The following is a 17,912-nucleotide window of genomic DNA, read 5'->3' as shown; positions in this document are numbered from 1 at the left end:
GAAAATAGCCTCACATTCTCCGACAGGAACGGGCAGCTGGACCGATGAAATGCTTTTTTCTACCAATATAAAAACTCTGCCACCGTAAGAATTTCGAACATTTCTGCGACATGTGTAACCATTTGGAAATACTTCATTATCAGCTATATCGGCACTTAGCCAGGACTCAGTTCCTAAAATTATAGACGGCTCAACTAAATCAACAAGCGCACTAAATTCGTCAACTTTATTCTTGATACTGCGACAGTTTATGACAAGAAAAGAAACATTGCCATTGTTAAATTGACGCGGTCACTTTAGGGAAACAACCTGGTTTAGCTCACAATTAAACGTATTTCGTGCCATTGAACAATAAAGTATCGTACCAAAGGCTAATTTTATCGCCATCCTTCCTACGGGATTTCGCAAAATCCCACAGCTATTTTCTTTTCGCACGTACTTCATTGGAGAAATCTTCAGATATAGCAAACTGGCTATTTTTCAACTTTCTGTAATTCTCTAATATTCACTGTTTCTTTTTTTTGTACGAGGTAAAACTTGCTATCAAAGGGCGATTCTTACTACTCTGAAACCTTCCAAGGCGATGCGCACGCCCAATTGACAGGTTCCCTAAGCCCAACTTATAGTGAATTCCACTGGCGGATCTGGAGCGGTGTGCCGAATCCACGACGGAGCAAGAAAATCCGCCGCGGAGCGTCCCGATCCCGATCGACCAGTGAAAAATAAACACGCTCCGGCAGGGATTGCAGCGGAAGTTGTCGCACGCATCCGGTTACCCATGTTGCCAATCTCGCATTAGACCACGTTGGGGGTTCTAGGCACAGCGGCAACTGCACTTCGCGTCTTCTTCGACGTAGCCGACGATTTTGGGGCGTTTGTGCGGAGGCTCTGCAAACATTTCATTAAATAAAATTTCGTACAGTACGTACGACTCATCCTCATCGCTGCTGTTGCTGCTTTCTGAAGAGGAACTGTGCGAACTGTCGCTGTCGCTCAAAGCAACGAGCAATCCGGCAGGGTCGAACGACGCCATTTCAGAACTGTAAACAACGCCACAGGGTTACCAGACAGCGCTTGAAAAAGCGCTGCAAGCAACTGACGTTCCCGATTGTTCCGGAAGTGACGGCGCCTAGTCGCTGGAGTTCCGGCGAAATCCGGCTCTATAAGACGGATCAACGCGGAGCGCTCCGTCGCGGAGCAAGTTGCCCCAAATCGCCCAGTGGAACATGCGATCTTGCTCTGGATCCGCCAGTGGAATTCAAATTCTCGGCCGCGGAGCAAAAAAACTTGCTCCAGATCCGCCAGTGGAATTTACTATTAGATTCACACAGTTCAAGAATTTTGCGCTCAGAATCTGCATTTCTTTCGGCATTATCACCCCTTTCGTTGACACCGTAGAAAACCAAATTGCAACGCCGGCTCTGGTTTTCCAGATTATCGACTTTTGCCGACAATGACTTGATCAATCGACGCTGTTCGTCACATTCGCTCTTGCATTCACTGACGATTGCGCAGAGCTGATCGACGTTTGTTAACTTTGCTTCTAGTGATGTAATGCGTCCGCTAAGGACATCTATGGCATGCTTATTCTCTGCATGTGTTACCTCGATAGCAGCAAGTTTCATCTTAATGTGTTCCTGACCATCAAGCAGCAGCTGCAATTTTTCTTGAGTTGTGGGTCCCGGGTTAGTTTCGACGTCTCCGCACAAAAAGAGCAAAAGAAAGTAGAAGGCGTAACGCCGCAAAAGACGGAAACGACATTTAGACTGCCGTCTGAGTTTACAGCATTTTTCTACACAAGACACTGTTTGGGGTGGAACCGGCAAAACAAAGACCACAGCCAAATGAGACAGTTTTGTGTCACTAACCTGGAAGAACAGTAAAAACAGCGTGAGCGGCATCGTCGTTGCCGTGCCGGTTCCACGCCCCAACGAGGCACTGCAGACCCCTCCCTTATGTAGCTCGGTGATAAGTTCGCAGCAATGCCAGTGTTCGTAGACTGGTACGGGACATTGACCGAACTCAGCTGAACTGTACACAGCCGAAAAGTTCAACGCCGCATCCGTCCCGTTCCGCAGCACGTCGGTTCGAATGGCTGTCGAAGGTGAACTGTCGGCCCACCGCTGAACAGCAAAAGCCTCACTATGGCAAAAGGGAAGCCTCAAGCAAGGGAAACCGCTGACCTGGAAGAACAGTAAAAACAGCGTAAGCGGCATCGTCGTTGCCGTGCCGGTTCCACGCCCCAACGAGGCACTGCAGACCCCTCCCTTATGTAGCTCGGTGATAAGTTCGCAGCAATGCCAGTATTCGTAGACTGGTACGGGACATTGACCGAACTCAGCTGAACTGCACACAGCCGAAAAGTTCAAGGCCGCATCTGTCCCGTTCCGCAGCACGTCGGTTCGAATGGCTGTCGAAGGTGAACTGTCGGCCCACCGCTGAACAGCAAAAGCCTCACTATGGCAAAAGGGAAGCCTCAAGCAAGGGAAACCGCTGACCTGGAAGAACAGTAAAAACAGCGTGAGCGGCATCGTCGTTGCCGTGCCGGCTCCACGCCCCAACGAGGCACTGCAGACCCCTCCCTTATGTAGCTCGGTGATAAGTTCGCAGCAATGCCAGTGTTCGTAGACTGGTACGGGACATTGACCGAACTCAGCTGAACTGCACACAGCCGAAAAGTTCAACGCCGCATCCGTCCCGTTCCGCAGCACGTCGGTTCGAATGGCTGTCGAAGGTGAACTGTCGGCCCACCGCTGAACAGCAAAAGCCTCACTATGGCAAAAGGGAAGCCTCAAGCAAGGGAAACCGCTGACCTGGAAGAACAGTAAAAACAGCGTAAGCGGCATCGTCGTTGCCGTGCCGGTTCCACGCCCCAACGAGGCACTGCAGACCCCTCCCTTATGTAGCTCGGTGATAAGTTCGCAGCAATGCCAGTATTCGTAGACTGGTACGGGACATTGACCGAACTCAGCTGAACTGCACACAGCCGAAAAGTTCAAGGCCGCATCTGTCCCGTTCCGCAGCACGTCGGTTCGAATGGCTGTCGAAGGTGAACTGTCGGCCCACCGCTGAACAGCAAAAGCCTCACTATGGCAAAAGGGAAGCCTCAAGCAAGGGAAACCGCTGACCTGGAAGAACAGTAAAAACAGCGTGAGCGGCATCGTCGTTGCCGTGCCGGCTCCACGCCCCAACGAGGCACTGCAGACCCCTCCCTTATGTAGCTCGGTGATAAGTTCGCAGCAATGCCAGTGTTCGTAGACTGGTACGGGACATTGACCGAACTCAGCTGAACTGCACACAGCCGAAAAGTTCAAGGCCGCATCTGTCCCGTTCCGCAGCACGTCGGTTCGAATGGCTGTCGAAGGTGAACTGTCGGCCCACCGCTGAACAGCAAAAGCCTCACTATGGCAAAAGGGAAGCCTCAAGCAAGGGAAACCGCTGACCTGGAAGAACAGTAAAAACAGCGTGAGCGGCATCGTCGTTGCCGTGCCGGCTCCACGCCCCAACGAGGCACTGCAGACCCCTCCCTTATGTAGCTCGGTGATAAGTTCGCAGCAATGCCAGTGTTCGTAGACTGGTACGGGACATTGACCGAACTCAGCTGAACTGCACACAGCCGAAAAGTTCACGGCCGCATCCGTCCCGTTCCGCAGCACGTCGGTTCGAATGGCTGTCGAAGGTGAACTGTCGGCCCACCGCTGAACAGCAAAAGCCTCACTATGGCAAAAGGGAAGCCTCAAGCAAGGGAAACCGCTGACCTGGAAGAACAGTAAAAACAGCGTGAGCGGCATCGTCGTTGCCGTGCCGGTTCCACGCCCCAACGAGGCACTGCAGACCCTAGCCTTATGTAGCTCGGTGATAAGTTCGCAGCAATGCCAGTGTTCGTAGACTGGTACGGGACATTGACCGAACTCAGCTGAACTGCACACAGCCGAAAAGTTCAAGGCCGCATCTGTCCCGTTCCGCAGCACGTCGGTTCGAATGGCTGTCGAAGGTGAACTGTCGGCCCACCGCTGAACAGCAAAAGCCTCACTATGGCAAAAGGGAAGCCTCAAGCAAGGGAAACCGCTGACCTGGAAGAACAGTAAAAACAGCGTGAGCGGCATCGTCGTTGCCGTGCCGGCTCCACGCCCCAACGAGGCACTGCAGACCCCTCCCTTATGTAGCTCGGTGATAAGTTCGCAGCAATGCCAGTGTTCGTAGACTGGTACGGGACATTGACCGAACTCAGCTGAACTGCACACAGCCGAAAAGTTCAAGGCCGCATCCGTCCCGTTCCGCAGCACGTCGGTTCGAATGGCTGTCGAAGGTGAACTGTCGGCCCACCGCTGAACAGCAAAAGCCTCACTATGGCAAAAGGGAAGCCTCAAGCAAGGGAAACCGCTGACCTGGAAGAACAGTAAAAACAGCGTGAGCGGCATCGTCGTTGCCGTGCCGGTTCCACGCCCCAACGAGGCACTGCAGACCCTAGCCTTATGTAGCTCGGTGATAAGTTCGCAGCAATGCCAGTGTTCGTAGACTGGTACGGGACATTGACCGAACTCAGCTGAACTGCACACAGCCGAAAAGTTCAAGGCCGCATCTGTCCCGTTCCGCAGCACGTCGGTTCGAATGGCTGTCGAAGGTGAACTGTCGGCCCACCGCTGAACAGCAAAAGCCTCACTATGGCAAAAGGGAAGCCTCAAGCAAGGGAAACCGCTGACCTGGAAGAACAGTAAAAACAGCGTGAGCGGCATCGTCGTTGCCGTGCCGGCTCCACGCCCCAACGAGGCACTGCAGACCCCTCCCTTATGTAGCTCGGTGATAAGTTCGCAGCAATGCCAGTGTTCGTAGACTGGTACGGGACATTGACCGAACTCAGCTGAACTGCACACAGCCGAAAATTTCAAGGCCGCATCCGTCCCGTTCCGCAGCACGTCGGTTCGAATGGCTGTCGAAGGTGAACTGTCGGCCCACCGATGAACAGCAAAAGCCTCACTATGGCAAAAGGGAAGCCTCAAGCAAGGGAAACCGCTGACCTGGAAGAACAGTAAAAACAGCGTGAGCGGCATCGTCGTTGCCGTGCCGGTTCCACGCCCCCCTAATATTTACCGGCATTCAATCACGTTCATATTTATGCCTACTCACACACATCGCCACTCACTCACGTGTATACTCGCGTCTACTCACACTCACTGGCACTCACTAACTTTCATATTCACAGCAACTCACGCTCACTGGCGCTTACTGATGTTCACACTGCGGTGTAGTGACACTCACCAGCACTCACTCATGTTTACACTCGCGTCTACTCGTACTCCCCGACGCACACTCACGTTGATGCATACGTTTATTCACAATCATGGGTGATCGCCCATACTCACAATCCCGCCTACCCGCACTCAGCGCAACTCACTCACGTTTACGTTCACCTTTGCTCCTACTCACGTTCATGCTCACGTTCCTGTTCACGTCTACTTACACTCACCGGCACTCACTGACGTTCATACTCACGTTAACTCACGCTCACCGGCAATCACTCACGTTCACATTCACGTATACTCACTCACTGACACTCAGTCTCCTTCATACTAATGGCTACTCACACTCACCGGTACTCACTGACGTTAAATTCACGTCTACTCACATTCTCCGGCATTATTCATGCTCATACACGACTCACCGAACACTTACTCAACTACACACTAGCAAACCCGCACGCTCCTACTGACGTCTACTCAGACTCACCAGCACCCACTCTCGTTCTTACTCAGTCTACCCGCACTCATTGGCACCCACTGATGTTCATATTCACGTTTATACACACTCATCGGCACTCACTCTCGTTTATACTCAACTACTCAATCTTACTTGTACTCAGCCATATTCGTACGTCCACATACCTTCACCGGTACTCAATCAAGTTCATAATCACGTCTTCTCACACTCATGGGCAGTCACTCACGCTCATACTGACGTCTCCTGACACTCACCGCCACTGACTCACTTTCAATTTCACCTCTGCTCAGATTCGCGGGCGCTCACGCTCAAACTCACGTCTAGTCGCACTCACCGGCATTCACTGAAGTTCATACGTCAACTCACACTCAGCGGCCCTCAATCCCGTTCATACTCACGTGTACTCACACTCATGGGTACTCAGCTATACTCATACCTTCATGTTCACCTTTGCTCACACTTACGGGGACTCATTCACATTCATATTCATGGCCACTCACTCACCTACACTCACTCACGTTCATGCTTACGCCTACTTAGGCTCACCGGCACTCACTTTCATTCTCAGGTCTACTACACTCAGTGGTAATCACGTTCATACTCACGTCTACTCCCTTATGGCACTCACGTTCATACTCACATTTGCTCAAACTCACAGGCATACACTGAGGTTCATATTCACGTCTACTAATATTCACTGGCACTCACTCAGGCTCATACTCAATAACCCACCGGTACGCACCGCAATATACACTATCAGTAAGGGAACAAACAGCGCTAGGACGGGACGAAGTGAGTAGACAGACAAGGCGCTGAACTAACAACCGCTGGTTTATTGCTGTTTAAGCAATATATACAAAGCACAGGTTCAGCGCAGAAGGCCAGAAAAACACGGTTTCTGCGCCGGGCAGGGAATAAAATCATCACATCACGCGTGTTGTCAAGGCAGGTTATGTTTTTAACAAGTAGTTAATCTCGCAGCTATGTAGAGTAAACAGAGGGTACGCTGACGCAGGAGTTTCCGTGCGATTGAATGCAAAACGCTTCCCAAATCTCGCGTGCTCTTTGATCTTTATACCTACCTATTATTGTGCAATCTTCAAAGAGAGGTTTGCAGCCGCATTCTTTGCAGTGCTGGGCTAAATGGCTCGACAGACCCTTTCATTGCGTACGCCCATGCTCCCTCAGCCGGTAATTCAAACATCGGCCTGTTTGGCCAATGTACCAGCGTTTGCACTTGAGCGGGATCTTATACACAACAGCACATGCGCAATCAACATGAGCTTTTCTGTGTTGCTTCTCACAGGTTACTTTTTGGGGCCTTCCTCGTTTACCTTGCGGCATAGCGCCGACAACTTAACCCTTGCGCTGAACAAAACGCGTGTGCTTATTTTTCCGGCGACCTTTTTTTACCTATGCGAGACCCCATGGACATAGGGTATGACGGTGGTGCTCACATGAGGTCCCTTGTCCTGGGCGTCACGTCCTGCCCTCCCTTTGGTGAGGATCACCAAAAGCTTTTCCGAAACCTCGTCAGCAGGGTCATAGGGCACCCAGCTTGGATGAGCCGGTGCACTTGGTGCATGAAGCTGCTAGCCACCCGGTGGTGGCATGAACGGGTCAGAGCTGCTCTGAGACATAAGACGGCAATGCTTCTTTTAACTATTTTTTAGTGCGCAGAAGTGAAGGGGAGGATACTTTTCTTCGAGCGGGGGTTGTAAGCCCAACAAACGTGTTCCCTTTCAAGCGATATATCTAGGTCGAGAAACCTTATCTTATTATCGGAGGGATGCTCGATCGTTAGTTCTAAAGGTTTCATTACCGATTGAAAGATGTCGAAAATTTCGTTGGCACGCGAGAGTTGACCTGTTCCGTCATTTTTTTGTAGCACAAGGAAATCATCCACAAAGCGAAATGCTTTAGTTACGCTGGTAAGTAGGAGGCAGCCCATGAGGATTCTGTCAAAACGTGCTAGCACAAGGTTGCTAAGAACAGGAGCGATACAAGATCCAATGCACACGACATCGCGTTGGATGAGAATGGCACCATTGAGGCTTATGAACGTCGACTCGAGGTAAAAACTAAGAAGCTCTAAAAACTTGTCAATATGTATACCACATGCATTCTGAAACTTAATGGTCCCATACCTATCAATGCACTGGCTAACTTCATCACACACGAGATTGTGGGGCAAGGAATAGAATAAGTCTGTCACGTCAACTGAGAAGGCACCAACTTGCTCCGAGCACTCATTCTGAAGGTATTCGGAAACACTGGTCGCGCTCATGATGATGCACGGATCATCAACGGGGAGGACATCCAGGGACGACTGCAAGTAGGAAGCCACGCACCGTTGCCAAGTACCACGCTCCGAGACTATAGCTCGAAAAGGATTGCCTTCTTTGTGGGTTTCACAAAAAAAAAACGCACAGAAAGGCACAAATTTCCTGCTGCCTTGACAGACTTGGCCAGGGTAGAGAGACCCACCTCTTCACAAATCTTGGTCGCTCGGGTTCTAGTTTCTGTCTGGTTGACGCCAACCAGCCCTTTTAAGTTATTTGAGATGGGCTCTTCAGCTTTGCAGTCGTATTCCCGCCTTGGCATAAGCACGAAGCCCCCCTCATTATCGGCCTGGAGGAGTCTGGCGTCAGCTCTTCGTAGAGAGGCCACAACGAAGCGAGAGCGTTGACTAGTTTTGTTGACCTCTTGCGGTAGGCACTCGACGCCTTCCTGAACTAACCGGACAACTTCATCCTCCTTAGCCCTGCCTACGGTGTTTCTGACCAGGCTGAGCAGCTCCACCCTATCCAGCTTCGGGTGCTCGCAAAATTTTGGCCCCTTCCGTAGCACTTGTTTTACATCATTCTGTAGGTGCACGTCTCCAGGATGACCACCTCCTGGCCTGGCTCCTTGTCTCGGCGGTTCTTCTTCGGCAACCAAGGCAAAAGTTGCAGCCAAAGAGAATCCGCCGTTTGCTGTGCTACTCGAACGTCCCGGAGGAAGAGCCTCCCGCCAGATTCCCTGGGCACCTGTTCCATACTGGCGCAGTGCAGGCATTGTGTGAAGAAGCGGATTTGACGCCATGCTTCGGATCGCACGATGCGGCAAACTCTCTTTGCGTGTCCCTCTGAAGGTGCGAGCCCTCCGAATAGGCGGATGACTTCTGGGGGCAAATAAGAATTCTTCAGTGAAAAGGTGTACAACCTTGCGTTGCACGTCGCTGCGGCAAGCAAGCTCACACAATTGACTGATGACTTCAGAACGAAGGAGAACAGGACTGAAGATCCTGATGAACTAGAAATGAACTGAAGGAGTGTGCTCGTCTGGGCTGGTTGGTACATCATTAGTAAGGGAACAAACAGCGCTAGGACGGGACGAAGTGAGTAGACAGACAAGGCGCTAAACTAACAACCACTGGTTTATTGCTGTGAAAGCAATAGCACAGGTTCAGCGCAGAAGGCCAGAAAAACACGGTTTCTGCGCCGGGAAGGGAATAAAATCACATCATGCGTGTCGTCAAGGCAGGTTATCATGTTTTTAAGAAGTAGTTAATCTCTCAGCTATGTAGAGAAACAGAGGGTACGCTGACGCAGGAGTTTCCGTGCGATTGAATGCAAAACGCTTCCCAAATCTCGCGTGCTCTTTGATATTTATACCTACCTATTATTGTGCAATCTTCAAAGAGATGTTTGCAGCCGCATTCTTTGCAGTGCTGGGCTAAATGGCTCGGTACAGACCCTTTCATTGCGTACGCATGCTCCCTCAGCCGGTCATTCAAACAGCTTGACAGCTTCAAAGGGAACACGTTTGTTGGGCTTACAACCCCCGCTCGAAGAAAATTATTCTCCCCTTCACGTCTGCGCACTCAAAAATAGTGAAAAGAAGCATTGCCGTCTCATGTCTCAGAGCAGCTCTGACCCGTTCATGCCACCACCGGGTGGCTAGCAGCTTCATGCACCAAGTGCACCGGCTCATCCAAGCTGGGTACCTTATGGCCCTGCTGACGAGTGTTTCGGAAAAGCTTTTGGTGACCCTCACCAGAGGGAGGGCAGGACGTGACGCCCAGGACAAGGGACCTCATGTGACCACTACCGTCATACCCTATGTCCATGGGGTCTCGCATAGGTTAAAAAAGGTCGCCGGAAAAATAGGCACACGCGTTTTGTTCAGCGCAAAGGATAAGTTGTCGGCGCTATGCAGCAAGGTAAACAAGGAAGGCGCCAAAAAAGCAACCTCGGAGAAGGAACACAGAAAAGCTCATGTTGAGTGCGCACGTGCTGTTGTGTATAAGATCCCGCTCAAGTGCAAACGCTGGTACATTGGCCAATCAGGCCGATGTTTGAATGACCAGCTGAGGGAGCATGCGTATGCAATGAAAGGGTCTGTACCGAGCCATTTAGCCCAGCACTGCAAAGAATGCGGCTGCGAACCTCTCTTTGAAGATTGCACAATAATAGGCAGGTATAAAGATCAAAGAGCACGCGAGAATCGGGAAGCGTTTTGCATTCAATCGCACGGAAACTCCTGCGTCAGCCTACCCCCTGTTTCTCTACATAGCTGCGAGGTTAACTACTTGTTAAAAACATGATAACCTGCCTTGACGATACGCGTGATGTGATGATTTTATTCCCTTCCCGGCGCAGAAACCCTGTTTTTCTGGCCTTCTGCACTGAACCTTTGCTTTGTATATATTGCTTTCACAGCAATAAACCAGTGGTTGTTAGTTCAGCGACTTGTCTTTCTACTCACTTCGTCCCTTCCTAGTGCTGTTTGTTCCCTTACTAATGATGTACCAACCAGCCCAGACCAGCACACTCCTTAAGTTCATACTCACATTCAGCAGCAGTCACGTTCATACGTCTACTCACACCACCGCTGCTAACTCAAGTTCATACTAAACTTCTCAATGCCACGCACTCACGCTCACACTCACATCTATAGCTATCTATACTCACACTCACCGCCGCTCGCTCACCTTCATGCTGACCCCTACTCCCACTCTGGACACTCATTTACGTTCATATTGCCGCGCATTTACGTTCATACAGCCGTATCTGTCGAACTAAGTTTCGTTTGTTCTTTTGTATTGTTTTTTTTTGTGGTTTTGTTTTGCACGTGTTACTCTGTGCCATTTGTACATCGCCCTCATATGTTTTAAGTTGCGCATCGGGACGATGCTTCATTCGGAGGGACGCAAATGCCGCGTCTGTACTTCGATGAAGAGGAGGACTATGCCAGCAGGCATGCGCGTTTCTATCCAGGCGCGGTGGAGAAGAAGAGGTCGCGGTAGCGCGCTGTATTGAAAAGGCGACCTGCTGCTATTCCTCTTGATTAGGGCTGTGCGACCTCTGTTTTTGACGTTGCGACACTGGTGGACGTGCTGGAGCCTTGAACCTCATTCGTTCGACCCCTATCAGGTCCCGTACACCCAGTCCGGAAGCTCCACCTCTCGTCACGACTCCAGTACATCGATTCAGTCGGCGCCTGCTCGGCCTGAGACCGGAATTCCCTCCCGTTGCGCCTTCCACCAGCATGGCAGTTCCAACACCATCAGCCACTCTACCTTCTCAGACGGCGCCGAGCCTTTCCCAGGTGACTCTTGAACAGCCTCGCGTTCCCGCAACCTTTCATGGTGATGCTATTGAAGATGTCGAGGACTGGCTCGATCACTACGAGCGCGTCGCTGATGTCAATCACTGGACCGAGCGACAGAAGCTCCCCCATGCTTATTTCTCGCTCGAAAAGAGTGCTCGCACATAGTACGAGAACAGGGAAGCGAGCTTCCACACATGGGGCAATTTTCGGCGTCAGCTCCTCGATACATTCGCAAGTTCGGACCGGCGCGACTACGCAGAACTTATTGAGGCTCCCGTACAGCAGCCGAACGAATCCGTCGTCATGTATGCGGAGGATATGGCCCGTCTGTTTCGCCGAGCTGACCCCGATATGACGGAGGTGAAGAAGGTTCGTCATCTTATGCGGGGAATTAAAGAACCGCTGTTTGCAGGCCTTGTACGAAACCCGCCCACAACGGTCGACGACTTCATCAAAGAAGCGACTATCATTGAGCGGGCACTTCAGCCACGTTGCCGCCACTTTGACCGCTTACCCAACAACACACCAATAAGCGCCGCAGCTCAGGGTGTTGACCAGCCTTCTTTACGGGAAATGATTCGAGTCATTCTGCGTGAAGAGCTGCGAGCCCTCGGCATTTCCCCTACGGAATCTCCAGTCCTTTCTGTTGCCGAAGTCGTGCGCCAAGAGTTGCGGCAAGCCTTCTCCTCACCAGCTCCATGCCCTGAGGCACGTCCATTGAGCTATGCCGACGTGGTCCGACGTCCTCCCCCTTCACCACCGGAGGTACCGCTATTTCAGCCTAGGACCGTTCCCGTGCCGTGGTGGCAACGAGAGTCTGTGAGACGACCTCCTGTTCGCCGTACTGACTTGTGGCGCACGGCCGATCATCGACCACTCTGTTTCCACTGTGGGGAACCTGGCCACATTGCCCGTTACTGTCCCCATCGAGAGGCTGGGGTGGCAAGTTTTTCGCCCGCCGCTTCTCTGCGCTTTGACGACCGTTGTGCCCCGAATCATGATCACCTGTCGACCAGCCAAGCAGCTTCACCACGTCGTCACTTGCAGTCCCCGTCACCTGTGCGTTACAGTTCCCCAAACCACCAGAGCTTCGCTGACGTCGTCAGGGGTGGTCGTTCCCCTAGTCCGCGCCGGGGAAACTAACGGCAGCGACCTCCGGGGGGAAGGTTGCCCAGTGTCGCGACGCCAAAAATACCCCCCACGATACCCAAGAAGACGATACGACGACGACGAATACTAACGCCGACGACGTTGTCCGTGCTGATATTAGCATTCTGATAGATGGACATCACGTCACAGCACTTGTTGATACTGGCGCAGACTTCTCAATCATGCGGCAGGAGCTGGCCGACCGCATTCGGAAAGTGAAGACGCCATGGACCGGGCCACACATAAGAAGTGCCGGTGGCCAGTTAATGACACCAACGGGAACATGCACCGCTCGAATCCACATCGGTGATTCGAGCTTCGTTGCCACTTTCGTCATTCTCCCCGACTGCTGCAAAGACGTCATCTTAGGGATGGATATTCTGCGAGATCACGGTGCCGTCATAAACATCCCGGGCCGTATGGTGACGTTCTCTGCAAGCCCCTATGCCGACACCATTCATGACGGGCAACATGATCGTCTGCGAATCACCGACGATGTGACCATTCAACCGCGCTCCTGCCGCCTTGTATCTGTCTCGTGCCAGAAGCCCTACCATAAGGATGTGATCGCGGAGCAAATCGTTGCACTATTGCTCATCCAAGGCATTTCGATTGCTAGAGGCCTACTCGACATGACTCATGGGCATGCGGAAGTCCTTCTCACGAACTTAAGCGACGAACGCCGTCACATTCAGAAGGGCACCGCAATTGCCTACTGCGACGAAGTCACCCAAGTAAAAGAGTGTTTGGCTGTACAATGTCAAGAAACGATGGTTCCGGCCTCGACACATTTGTCTTTCGACGTCAGCTCCATCCTGTCGCCTTCTGAGGGACAGCGCCTCTTGGAGCTGATACACCAGTTCGAAGATTGCTTTTCGACTACGTCAAAAGTGAAACAAACACCACTGACCAAGCACCGTATATTCACGGATGATACCACGCGGCCGATTCGACAAAACCCCTACCGTGTAGCTCCAAAGGAACGTGAAGAGATTCAAAAGCAAGTGACCAAGATGCTCGAGGATGACGTGATACAGCCTTCGAACAGTCCCTGGGCGTCACCCGTGGTCTTGGTCAAAAAGAAAGACGGCAGCTTGCGCTTCTGCATAGATTACCACAAATTAAACCAAGTCACGAAGAAAGACGTCTACCCGCTGCCACGCATAGACGTTTCGCTGGACAGGCTGCGCCATGCACGTTATTTTTCATTAATGGACCTACGAAGCGGGTGTTGGCAGATAGAGGTCGATGACAGAGATCGTGAGAAAACGGTCTTCGTGACCGCCGACGGTCTTTACGAATTTAAGGTACTTCCTTTTGGTCTGTGCTCAGCGCCAGCCACTTTTCAGCGTTTAATGGACACCGTACTATCAGGCCTGAAGTGGCAAACTTGCTTGGTCTATTTAGACGACGTCATAGTGTTCTCAGCTACATTCGAGGAGCACCTAAGCCGGTTACTCACTGTTCTTCAAGCCATACGCTCAGCTGGCCTGACGTTAAAGCCCGAGAAATGCCATTTTGGTTTCAGTGAACTCTGCTTCCTCGGCCACGTCGTCAGTTACGAGGGTGTACGACCTGACCCAGATGAAATAGACGCTGTGGCAAAGTTCCCCACACCGCCCGATAAGAAGGCAGTGAGGCGCTTCTTGGGGCTGTGCGCCTATTACCGGCGGTTCATTGCGAACTTCTCACGTATTGCTGCCCCGTTAACACGCCTTACACGAGACAATGTTCCCTTTCTGTGGGGTGAACATGAGCAAGTAGCATTTGACGAACTACGCCAGCGCCTGCAAACGCCCCCAGTTCTTGCGCACTTTGACCTGGAAGCCCCTACAGAACTTCACACCGATGCGAGCAATGTTGGTCTGGGGGCCGTACTGGTGCAGTGGCAAGATGGCTTCGAAAAAGTAATCGCTTACGCCAGCCGAACTCTCTCTCGTACGGAGGAAAACTACTCGACTATCGAGAAGGAATGCCTCGCCGTGGTGTGGGCGGTTACCAAATTTCGCCTATACTTGTACGGCCGTTCATTTAAGGCTGTCAGCGACCATCACTCTCTTTGTTGGCTGACTAACTTGAAAGATCCATCTGGCCGTCTGGCGCGCTGGAGTCTCAGATTCCAGGAGTTCGACATGACCGTAATCTACAAATCAGGGAAAAGGCACACCGACGCCGACTGCATTTCGCGGTCACCCGTCGAGCCCGCAGGTACCGATGACGTGGACCTGGACGCTGCATTTTTGGGCGCCGTTGACGCCGTCCCATTTCACAGCGCCACGACCCAGAGCTGCTCCCACTCATTAATTTCTTGGAAGGCCGAAGTAAAGACGTCCCGCGACTCTATGCCAGGGAACTGCCGTCGTTTTGTCTGCGGAATGATGTTCTCTATAAGAACTTTTCTGCCAGCGGAAGCACGTACCTGCTTGTCGTACCGACTTCACTTCGCAAAGAAATACAAACAGCATGCCACAATGAAGCCACCTCAGGTCATCTAGGTTACACGAGAACACTGTCCCGACTCCGACGCAAGTACTATTGGCCAAAGCTACCCGCTGCTGTGAAACATCATGTACAAACATGTGCCGACTGCCAAAGACGCAAAGCACCTCCCGGCAAGCCTGCAGGTCTCTTACATACAGTCGAGGTACCAGGACAGCCTTTCACCCAAGTTGGAATGGATTTCCTGGGCCAATTTCCAACTTCTACAGCCGGCAACAAATGGATCATTGTCGCCACTGATTACCTGACACGCTACGCGGAGACTAAAGCTACACAGCGGGGCACAGCAGCCGAAGCGGCTCATTTTTTCATCGAAAACGTCGTCCTTCGGCACGGTGCCCCAAACGTAGTCATCACAGACAGGGGAACTGCCTTCACTGCAGAACATCTTGACTCGGTTCTCACACTAAGTGGTACAAGCCACCGGAAAACAACCGCCTATCATCCCCAGACCAACGGACTAACCGAGCGACTTAATAAGACCCTCGCAGACATGCAATGCATGTACGTCGACGTAGAACACAATAACTGGGATCAGATTTTGCCGTATGTAACTTTCGCATACAATACCGCTCGCCAAGAAACTACTCGAATGACACCCTTCAGCTTGGTCCACGGTCGCGAAGCCACGGCGACGTTGGATGCCATGCTGCCTCACGAGTGTGACGACATACCTACCGACGTTGTCGAATTTACTCAGCGCGCCGAAGAAGCCAGACAGCTTGCCCGCGTACGTATCTGCTATCAGCAAGACCAAGATGCAAAACGGTACGATCTTCGACACAGGTCCGTTCTCTACACTCCCGGCGATAAAGTATGGGTTTGGATACCCATACGCCGTCGTGGACTTTCCGAAAAACTGCTAAGACGGTACTTTGGGCCGTACAGAGTGATTCGACGCCTGAGCGACGTGACCTACGAGTTCGTTCCTGACAGTGACAGTAGCTCCAGTCGCCGCAAGCACTTACCCGAAGTGGTGCATGTGGTGCGGATGAAGCCGTATCTGTCGAACTAAGTTTCGTTTGTTCTTTTCTATTGTTTTTTTGTGGTTTTGTTTTGCACGTGTTACTCTGTGCCATTTGTACATCGCCCTCATATGTTTTAAGTTGCGCATCGGGACGATGCTTCTTTCGGAAGGACGCAAATGCCGCGCCTGTACTTCGATGAAGAGGAGGACTATGCCAGCAGGCATGCGCGTTTCTATCCAGGCGCTGTGAAGAAGTCGCTGTAGCGCGCTGTACTGAAAAGGTGACCTGCTGCTATTCCTCTTGATTACGGCTGTGCGACCTCTGTTTTTGACGTTGCGACAATATGTTTGTTCACAACACCGGCACTCACGTACGTTCATACACACGTCTACTTACACTCACAGGTACTCACTCACGTTCATACTGTCAACTACTCAGACTGAACGGTAACCACTCGCATTCATACTGTCATGTAGTAGTGACGCTGAAGTAAACAGTCGTAAAACTGTGTATGACGAAACTAATTCTTTATTGGGCGAACCTGTGCCCACAAAAGCAAGCTACACTCAAAGCACAACGAAAGCGGCGAACACAGTCGGCGGTCGTCGAAAATCTCATCAGCGGCGAAACGCGTCGGCTTTTATAGCTGAGTCATCGAAGGTTCCAGATTAATCCCTGATGCCCGCTGGTTTTCCAGAAAGTTCTAGACAATTCGCGTTGGTCATACAATCAGAAAACATAAGCGTCGGTGAAAACAGGCAACGGAAAAAAGCATCGATAACGTTCTAGAAACTTCCGATACAGGCGCGTCCTGCGCCGAGCGATAACGTTTAACATTTGTTAGCCGGTGGAAAGCGGCCACTGGTGAAAGATAAACATCTATACGTGTCAATACTCACGTCTACTCACACTCAATGGGACTCACTAACGTTCATACTCACTGATTGAAAAATCCATATGCCCCATAATCCCCGTATTGAATAATCCGATATGAATCAGATAGGATCCCATACAAACACCAGCTTTTCCAAGAATTCATATGTTATTGGATATAGAACTTATGGGAAATACGGGTTCTTTTGTAGGGTATCGTCTACTCAAGCTCACCAGCACACACTCATGTTCATGCTCACGCCTACTCAGGGCTTCAAGTCTCCCTTCAATGGAGGGCGACGATCAGTATAACGCGTGCACACTCAATACGCTCATATATATATATATATGTACATCAGTGAAGCGTTGAATCACCATCCCTTTGTTTCTCCCCGTTTCTCGGAAAGCCGGTTTCCCTGGCCTTGGGGGTCATTACTCCTCCCTCTTTCTAGGTATCGAGGCAGCTCCCCCGACTAAGACGCCTCCACAGCCCATCGGCAAACCTGTTTTTATTTTTGAATAAAAGTCAGTCGGCTCTCCGTTCTCAAGCTGTCAAAACGTGTATTACTTGTCTCCGCTAAACCGAGCTCCCAACAGAAGCGTGTAGAAAAAATATCAGGATTTTACTGACGTTTCGACCGGGGACCAGCCTTCACTCCGGTAAAAACTCGGCAGCCCATGCGAAGCAGGTCCGCACCCATTGGTGGCAAGATGGGGTACTGCCGCGTTTGGACCAATTTTTGGGTGACTTTACGGACTGCGAGGATCCGGAAACGTCACCCCGAGGCCAGTGAAGGGGGCCTGCACCCAACCGCTACGCTTTATTGCGATATCAATTATATGGACACTTCAAGCGGATTTCTGCCGTCGGCGTCGCCGTCGCCGTGAGGTTCCGTATAAAGTCCAAGGGCGATAAAAGTGTCGCCGCGCGCCGTATGTGCGAGTGAAAGCGCGTGGGACCGCGCGCTTTCACAGAGAGCGAACGCATGGCGGAGAGCAAAGGCGTCTTCTTCCGTCGTGCGAAAGGCCGGGGGGGGGTACGGGAGGGAGGTAGGGGGGTAACGCTGTGCTGCGGCACCAAATGCGTATCTTGTAAGCGGGCGCAATGGG

The sequence above is a fragment of the Dermacentor silvarum genome, chromosome 8, assembly GCF_013339745.2.
Source record: "Dermacentor silvarum isolate Dsil-2018 chromosome 8, BIME_Dsil_1.4, whole genome shotgun sequence".
Taxonomy (NCBI): domain Eukaryota; kingdom Metazoa; phylum Arthropoda; class Arachnida; order Ixodida; family Ixodidae; genus Dermacentor; species Dermacentor silvarum.
This window is presented reverse-complemented; position numbering follows the sequence as displayed.